The following is a 10,000-nucleotide window of genomic DNA, read 5'->3' on the forward strand; positions in this document are numbered from 1 at the left end:
TGTGCGACATACAACAAAACACGATGATGATGTAGTGATTAATGAAACCAGCAGAATTCCTGAACTTCAGTGACAGAGGTGAGTAAATACAGATGGAATATTAATTATTTTATTATATTAATTATTACTGTAGTCTTCATTTGAGGATGAGACGTCTCTGGAGTTCAGGTGTGTGTATGTTTGTAATGTAGAAGCATTATAAATCATCATTTGCCATTTTTCTACTGAAAGATCTGGTTTCTTTCGGTGACTGACAGTCATCATCACAATCCTCATCATTTACTCAGAGTCAGAGTCTCACAATCAAAGAGCGTTTCCGTGTCTTTCTGTGAAGATGAGTAGTGATGGATTACTGAAGTCAAAAGCAATAGTTATTGTGCTGTGTTTCTGACCGTCTCTTCTGGCATGTAATGTAGGGAGAGGATACTGATGAATGTAAATCATGCGGATGAGTGTGTGAGATATCAGAGCTGACGGCGTGTCATGTGACCCGTGACCCCATGATCAAGTCAGGCTTCTGCTAACGAAGCCCTGAGAACGGCTCCTCTGGTAGACAGCTTTAACATTTCTGCACACATACAGGTCATGTCTTCATCATCTCTGATCATCTGCCTGCTGGATCTCACCAAACCCGTCATGACCTCAAAATCAAAGAAAGAAATAAGAAATTATATTTCACATAAAGAAAATCAAGACTTTCTTCACAGTTAAGCAATTTAATCTCCATATGTGTCCCTGCAGCACAAAAGCAGTCATGAGTAACACAGGTATATCTGTAGCAATAACCAACAATACATTGTATGGATCAAAATTATACATTTCTCTTTTATGACAAAAATCTTTAGGATATTAAGATCATGTTCCATGAAGATATTTAGTAAATTTCCTACCGTAAATATATCAAAGCTTAATTTGTGATTAGTAATATGCATTGCTAAGAACTTCATTTGAACAACTTTAAAGGAGATTTTCTCAATATTTAGATTTTTTTGCTCCCTCAGATTCCAGATTTTCTAATAGTTGTATCTCAGACAAATATTGTCCTATCATAACAAACCATACATCAATGGAAAGAGTATTTATTCCGCGCTCAGGTGATGTATACATCTCACTTTCAAAATTTGCAGGGTCAAAAATGTGCTATATAAATAAACTTGACTTGCCTTTCCTTGCCTATAGTGGTTCTCATTAGATTCTCATTTATCTGTATGAATGAAAGGTAATACACCAAATACTACCAGCGTGTAGGAGCAGCTTTCTGTTTTTGATGATACTTGGACTATAAATGTGCTTCATTGTCAAGAAATAATGTGTTTTTCTTTTGTTTTGGAGATAAACCCTGGCCTGGCCTGATTTGTTGAGATTCACCCCGCTGCTCTTTGACCCCGTGACCCTCAGCAGTAAACGCCCACAGACCAAACCACAGATATCAGCTTCCCTCCCACGAGCGCTGATAAACACCTGCGCTTACCGGACGCACTGTGTGTTGATTATTCTGTGGTCTGTTTTCTGCATCAGAGCCGGATCGACACGTTCTCAGCGCTGCGTTAGGATGCATGCGTCACATGTTCTGTATGAAACGTGTTTCACTTGAATTAATGTCGGCCTACTGTTAACTTTGGACTCACAGTGATTCAGAGCTGTTCTCCAGCAGCCTCTTTGCTCTAAACCAGAATCAGCATCAAGCACATGTTCCTCTTTTGTAGTTTTTCTTAGCTGACGAGGGTTCGAGTCATTAAGCGTGACGTCACTGTGAGCGTTCCTCGAGTGCTTGACTGCTTGAACTCTTCATGAACTTGTGACCGCCTGTGAATCACTCATGAGGAAAACAGCTGATTGTGAGGAGATTACATGGTAACACTTTACAAAACGGGTGACACTAATATGCATTAATTCATGCTTTACTAATGTTAATGTATAACTCATGAAGAACTAAACCATTTATTAATGATTACTGCATCAGCGACTAATAAACATTCTACATGATTCCTAGATTAAGTCATCAATAAATTGTTATTAGTTAAATGATTTGCAAAGGTACCTATCATTATGTTATGACTTTACCTGTTGAGGCACATGACTATTAACAAATTATTAAGTAATATGTCATTTTGGTTATGAATTTTGAATTAGTTAATAGTTCTGTGCCTCAACAAGTAAAGTCATAACATAATGATAGCTGTCTTTGCAAATCATTAGCTATTGATTAATTAAAGCAGACATCTGGAAGTTGAAGTATAGCTTTGACCACTGTGGTAATTAACATATGAATTGACATCATTAGTTAATATAATATGTTATTAGGGAATTAATACATTATGACACATTTAACTAATAACAATTTATTGATTGCTTAATTTATGAATCATATGGAATGTTCATGAGTTGCTGATGCAGTAATCAAGGTAACTTTATTTTGATGGTCCCTTTTGAGCATTCTGTTGACTGAAGTAATGTTGCAACTACATGTCAACAACCTCTCAGTAGAGTATTAGTAGACTGCCTGGTTAATATCTGTTAACTCTTTATTATGATGGTCTCCCAACAAACATTCTACTGACTGTAAGTAAATGTGCAAGTTCATGTCAATTTATTCTAACCCTAACTCTACCAGTCTCCTAATACACTACTAACACTCTAATGAGAGCTAGTAGAAATGTAGATGCAATGTTACTTACAGTCAACAGAATGTGTTAAAGGGACCATCAGAATAAAGTGAACCCGTAATCACTAATAAATGGTTTAGTTCTTCATGAGTTATACATTAACTTGTGATTATCTGTGTGTTAGTTAAGCATGAATTAATGCATATTAGTGCAGCCGTTTTGTAAAGTGTCACTGATTTCTCATTAATTAGAGCAAGACCTTAGAGCTCTGTATCATGTGCATTGTATTCTCTGATTATTAGACCGTAGCGTATTAGGATTCCTCAGTAAAGATGGTCACATCTAAACTCCATCTCCATGCTCTCTATGAATCTTTCACTCGTGTGGCCGGCTCTGTAGAGATGTGAGAACAGATTACGGCTCACATTTACCTACACGGAAAGGGTTAAGTGTGTTATTAGCTGTATGTATTAAGTGAACACACACACACACACACACGATATGAATCATGCTGTTGGTGAGTGAGCGTGAGAAGCTCAGGACAGCAGAGGAGACATGATGAGCTCCTGATGAAGAGAGTGTGTGTTTGTGCCCACTCATGCTCAACTGTCTCTAAAGCCAAGATGTGACACCTGCTGAATCACCAGTGAGATTCACCTGAGTCATTTAGCAAAGATAAATAGAGGCTTCAGAAGCAGCGAGACGCAGAGCCGCTGTGTTTCACTCTAAGCACGCTTGAAACGGCCAGGTAAGAGAGCATGTTTCCTGCTGCTTACGTCGCATTAACTTCAGTGTGTCATCATCATCTGCGTTTCTACTACTATACTGATCAGTGTTGGGGAGTAACTAGTTACATGTAACGGTAATCTGTTACAGTTACTGAGAAAAAATGTCTAATTAAATTACAGTTACATATGAAAATGTTAATGATTACAAAGGCGGTTACATCTGAATATGTTCACACACATACTGCACAGATATGATTGATTTCTTTCCCAAACTGCATTGCCTGCTCTAAAATATGAGACAGAGAATAGGACACATGCTTATTCAATAACTGTTGTATTTCCTATTTGGGTTTATACTTTACATGCTTTATTTTTTAAGATTAACTGTTTTTTCCAAGGCATTGTTAGATGCTTCCTTTGTTTGATGTTTCCTGTCATAGTTACGCAAGGATTTGATTTAAAAAACATAGCTATTAAACTATATCTTATGATTTTAAATCTGTTTTTAACGTCAGAGATCATAAAAGTAAAAAGACGTGCTAAAGTCTGATTTTGTGGTGGCCGTGCTTTAAAATGAAAATATTTTAATCTTAATTCAAGTGATGAAGGATTTTGAAAGTCTGACAGAAATCAGCGTTGAGTACTATTAATAAGAGTATATAATTTATTATTATAGCATACTGTAAAGTTAACCCTGTCTGCTTTAAATGCTTTAAAATGATTGACAATGGAAAACAGTAATTAGAAATTTAGAAAAGTAATCAAAAAGTAATCAAATGTAATCAGTTACATTAATAAAGTAACCAAAATAGTTACACTACTACATTTTAAATAGGGTAACTTGTAATCTGTAATTTATTACATTTCCAAAGTAACCTTCTCAACACTACTCCTGATGTAGTTTTAAGAAACGTGGTTCTTCTTGTGTTCATATGATGATCTCAGTGGAAAGATTGTGTACTTGACAACATCAGACGCATGGAAGCAGCTCTCCTGTGATTGGTGCGATCATGTAGTTTAGCGTGAGCACTTCACATCAGTGTTATATTAACATTGGCACGACACGCTGTGTGTTATGTCAATTAAATATTCATTAGCGCCGGCTGCTCTGTTTTGGAGATGACAGTGTGAGCGTATTAATAACTGGTATTTAGATTAACACGTGTGTGTGTGTTGGTCTAATGATATTTCGTCAAACCTTCATGTTCATCTCCCCATCAGGGCCGTCAGCGGGTCACGACCTCCGCAGGCTTTCAGCGGCCGATTCTTGACATTCGCTCACTAGATTGAGCTTGAGCGAGATTTTCCAGCTTCACACACAGTTCTTTCTCTTGCTTTACATTCAGCGGCTCATCTGGGCGCAGGTCTGAAAAACACAAAAGTGGGTCAGAAGTGAATAATTTCTTGAGTCCAGCGAATGTCAGATGACATAGAAGTTCTGAGGGCATTTTAATAAGCGCCACCAATATTCACCCCCGCGGACAGACAGGCGGAGAGCGGCCCGGCGACTGCAGGCGCAGGCGTGTGATTGCAGCGCTGGAACCCAGGCGTTTGAAGCAAACCCTCGCAGTGCACTCGAATGATGAAATGCATTGAGGCATTTAATGCTAAACAGATGCCCCACAAACACGACGTTCAGAGAAACGCATCAGTCTATTAGAATCAGTGAAATCATGTGTGTTAAAGAGAGCACTGCGATCAGACGCACCTCCTGGGCCAACAATTGCATAGCAACACCTTGACAACCCCCCCAAAAAATCAGAAATGAATTTCATGGCCTGCCTGACAGTTGGAGGACATGAAGTCACTGATGGTTGTGTGATGTCATGGAAAGGTGAAAAGTGTAATTTCTGTGTCATTTAAGACTGGGCAATTTCTCAGATTTGATTAATTTGAATATAATGTTTTGCACCTATTTTTTTAATAGGTGGAATCATGGTTTTAAGTAAAAATATTAGCAAACATTGAGGGAGCGTAACATAGAAAATATCACAAACACATCCATCTAGTGTGTGTAGAAAGCAATGGAAAAGTAGTGCAGAACTGCTGCTGTATGTCTGATATTTGATGTTTCATGATGCTGACAGACTGAAAGCTGCTGCTGTTTTCCTTTACTGTTACTGCTGTTATACTGGCTGTCATTTGAAGTTTTAATTGTTTTTGAGTTGACCTCTAAAATTGAATGCTAAGAAATATTTTCTCATTTTCCTTATTTTATATTATTTCTGAACATATAGGATGTTTAAGTTTAAATTGTTTAAGATGTCCTCTGCACAATCTGACTCTGCTGCAGAATAGATTTAAACTGCTGGTCTCGTCTGGCTCACTATTTCCCTGTTTAATACTGAAAAGCTGCTTTGACACAATTTTCATTGTAAAAAGCGCTACATAAATAATGGTGACTTGACTTGACTTGAAGTACAGTATTTGCCTTCATATTTCACGTACCTTTTCTGCAAAGATATTTATCAAGTTAATTTATTTTAAGTTTACAGCATGTTGAACTTCACGTGTTCTGCACGTGGAATAGAGCTTTCTTTAACCAGATGTTTCTGCAGTTGCATTGTGATGCTGAAATGACACACTTCAGCTTTAAACCATCTCAGATTGAGGATTCTGTAACACACACACACACTCAGACACACACACACACACACACACAGACAGACACACACACACACACACACACGCACACACACAGACAGACACACACACACACACACACACACACTCAGACACACACACACACACACACACACACAGAGAGACGTCACTAATGCACTGGAGTTGATCTGGGACTGTCCTGGAGCGTTCACACACTCGATGCACACGCCAGCACACGGCTCATACAGTCAGGCTCGTCAGCTGTATTTTTGTTTTGGGCGGCACAGCCATGGTAATGTCCTCTGAGAAGAACGCATGAACGCTGCGCTTGGCACAACGCGATACTGTTGATTTTACGAGAGAATAAACACAAGCGGCGAGTGTGTGTGTGTGTGTGATTATAAGCCTCACACCCTCCACTGAGTTTCACCCAATCACGACAGTGACTTTGAAATCATAATGATTGGAGGCCTTTATGTGTGTGTTTCATAAGAAAGCGTGTGTGTGTCGGTGGTGTGATTGTGGGACTGGGCGGGCAGCGAGTGTTTTGGCAGTGTCGAGGTTTTATCATGAGTCTGGTGTTCCTCCCTCAGAGCTGCTGATGAGTCATGTTGATCTTCACTCATTAGTGCTGTTCCCTTCATACTGAACCTGAGAAAGAGTGCATGAGAATAGCCAGAATCCCTTCTGAGGTGAGAAATGAAGTAAACACACACACACACACAGCAGAAAGTTTCAGAAGTCTTGCTTCACTTTGGTGAGACGTACCTGCTTACAAACTCTTTCACCACGTCAGAATTCCAGCTGCGTGAGGAATGAGACGGACACATGCGGCAGCTGGAATCACGCATTAACCTTTGTCCTGCAACAACAGCCAAAAATAAAGATTCTGTCATCATTTGCTCCCCCTCGTGTTGGTCAAACCCGTATGACTTTCATTCTTCAGAGTCGTTGAGCAGAACATTCACGCTGCTCTGTTACATAACACTTCATATCGATAGTCCACTTTAGAAATTATTTTAACTATACTAACTGCCGTCTACTATGCTACTAACTAAATCTGCTGGCTCTGTATTTTGATGAACAGTCTACTGACTATAAGTAAATTTGTAAATTTGCAAGTACATGTCAACTTATTTTCCTAACTCTAACCCTAACCTAGCAGTCTACTAAAACTCTAATAAGAATTAGGTGACATGTAGTTGTGAATTTACGGTAGTTGACATGTAGTTGTAAATTATGTTAGTTGACGTAGTTGCAAATTAATGAGGACATATAGCTGTGAATTAATCTTAGTTGTAAAGTAATGAGAGTTAGTTGATGTAGTTGTAATTAATGAGATCTAATTGACATGTAGCTGTAAACTATAGTTAGTTGACAGTTGCAAATTAATGAGAGTAAGTTGACGTGATTGTTGTCACACCTTTGGCCTGTTTCAGAAAGGAGGTTAAGTGAAAACTCTGAGTATGTTAAACCTGAAATAAGGGAAACTCTGGGGTTTTCCATTTCAGAATGGTAGGTTTGTCAAACCCGAGAAAGCAGAGTAGGTCAAGCCGGTTTCTGAAAGAGAGGTAACTTATACTCAAAGTGAGTTACCATGGTAACTTGCTATGTGAACCTAAGCTGGTCAGGAACAGGTTTTCTTTTGTAAACCCAGAGTTTATTTCGGTCTCCTCCCCCTTTTTAAATCGTAAGCAGAAATACCTCATTCTTTTATTCACGCTGCAAAAATGCTTTTCTTACTGAGTATTTTTGTCTTATTTCAAGTAGGCTACAAATATCTCATTTTTAAGTTAAGATGCATTTTTTATAGATGAAAAATGAATCTTGGGGGAAATAAGTGCATTTTAAGTAAAACATGTAAAATTGTCCGCCATGGGGTAAGAAAAATAAAATTCATGCAAATGGAACCAAGAATATTTTTAATTTTATTTGATCCCTTTGGGAGATAATTAGCAAAATAAGAAAAATGCACTTAAAGTTAGTGCACTTATAAAACATCGGAGATGCAGAGCACATTAGTAAGGCCGCTGTATGCAGACCGATAAGGAAAGTGTGCATCGCTCTCACGCTCTTTCTGAGAATTTGTTTCTGGGCACAAATCCGTCAAAGAGGAGTTTCACAGGACTGTAGGTCAGTGGTGTAGAAATTGGTTTAAATGAGGCTAATCTGATAAATGCACAAAATTCACTTGATAACATCTTTCTGTGACCTCTGGAAGTAACCCAATAATTAGAATTTCCTTCAGGATTTCCAGTGTGGCCGGATGCATTGATGACACACATATTCCCACCATCGCACACTCTGAAGATGAATCGGATTACTGTATGGAATGGAAGGATGCCAGATGAAAGGGTAGTACGAGATAAATGCCGTAACCACCACCACAGCTGCTAAATAAACACAGATTATTCACAATTCATTTAGTCACCTTGCTTTCCTACAAATACAAAAGCAACAGTTATTAATTTTTTTAAAGTACTTGACCATCTCCTCTTCATCTGTCAGTGGTGCTGGTGCAGGTTCTTCTTACTGTCAACTGAGGACAAGTCAGTAATTAGTTTCATTACTCTAATTAAGAAATGTAGGCCAGGTTGGGTTAGAGAATATTTAATTATGTGAAAAGAGCATTAGACTATGTGGAAAAAGAAAATAGACACTGAATGATATTTAATGTCAAATGTTGTAAAGTCATGTAGCCTACACCCACGAACATTTCATGCTTAAAGCTTTACCTTGATTGAATTGTGTAGTTATACTTCATTTTTAGCTGCTGCCACGTTCTTTTTTTTTATTTTCTTTCTTTATTTTTTTTAGCTGTGGGGTACCATTAAAATGAATATTAGTTCAATATAATTTATAATTTATAATTTCACCTCTGAAATTATAGCAGTGATAAAGAACTCAGAGTTTCCCATCTCAGGCTAAGTCAACTCAGAGTTGGTTGAACCTCCTTATTGAAACGGGCCCCTTGTCTCTGTTTGGACTTTGTTTGCACCGTTTTCACTGTTTTCACATGTTGTCATGGTTACTGATTTGAGGTTATTATGTGAGTTCAGCTGTGTCTTGTTAATTATCCTGGTTTGCTGTGTGTATTTAAGTTCCTGTCTGGTCAGTTCTAGTTTTGTCATGTATTGTTAATGTCTATGTGTGTCACTAGCCGTCCTGTGTGGATTTACCTTTATTGTGTGGATTGATTAAAGACTATTAAACCTTCTTCATCATCTTCTGCATGTTCATTGACACTAGCTAAACGTGACAGTTGCAAAGTAATGAGTTAGTTAACGTAGTTTTAAATTAATGAAAGTTAGTTGCCCTGTAGATATAAATTTATGTTAGTTGACAGTTGTAAATTAATGACAGTTAGTTGACGTAGTTATAAATTTGTTAGTTGATGTAGTTGTGAATTAATGTTAGTTAGCTAACATGTAGTTATGAATTTGTTAGTTGCCATGTAGATGTAAATTTAGGTTAATAGACGTAGTTGTAAATTAATGAGAGTTAGCTGACATGTAGTTATGAATTTGTTAGTTGACTTGTAGTTGCAATTAATGAAAGTTAAGGCCATTGCGCGTTGAAAAATAAATACAACCACACGCTGTGTCAATCAAGTTTACACATTGCCTCCAAAACATTTGTTCGGATCGGGTTTGATTTTATGCGTTTTTCACATCCGTATTGTCAAGTTCATCCGCTTTATGTCGCAGCACAAAGCACTGTATATAGATCCTTGCCCCCTGAGTTCACAGAAATGGGTGGTCTTCTTTTTAATATGTGGCTCTAGTATCGCTAGCAAAGCATCAAACTGAGCCACTGACATCCTGAAATAAACTTTGAATCTCCCGTGATATTCCCGCTGGGAACTCTCCTTCTTCTCTATATCTCAGGATATTTCCTCTCTTTTTCTCTTTTTAAGAAGTGAGAGGACAAAAAAAAAATCATCCTCACTGCTTGAAGACTCCATTTAGTATTGTTTTGGATTTTTTTCCCGCAACGGATTAATTAATACTCATCGGACTCAGTGTGCAAGGTTTCTGTGTGTGACGAATTTTTAGGATAACT

Source organism: Barbus barbus (genome assembly GCF_936440315.1).
Source record: "Barbus barbus genome assembly, chromosome: 6".
Classification (NCBI taxonomy): domain Eukaryota; kingdom Metazoa; phylum Chordata; class Actinopteri; order Cypriniformes; family Cyprinidae; genus Barbus; species Barbus barbus.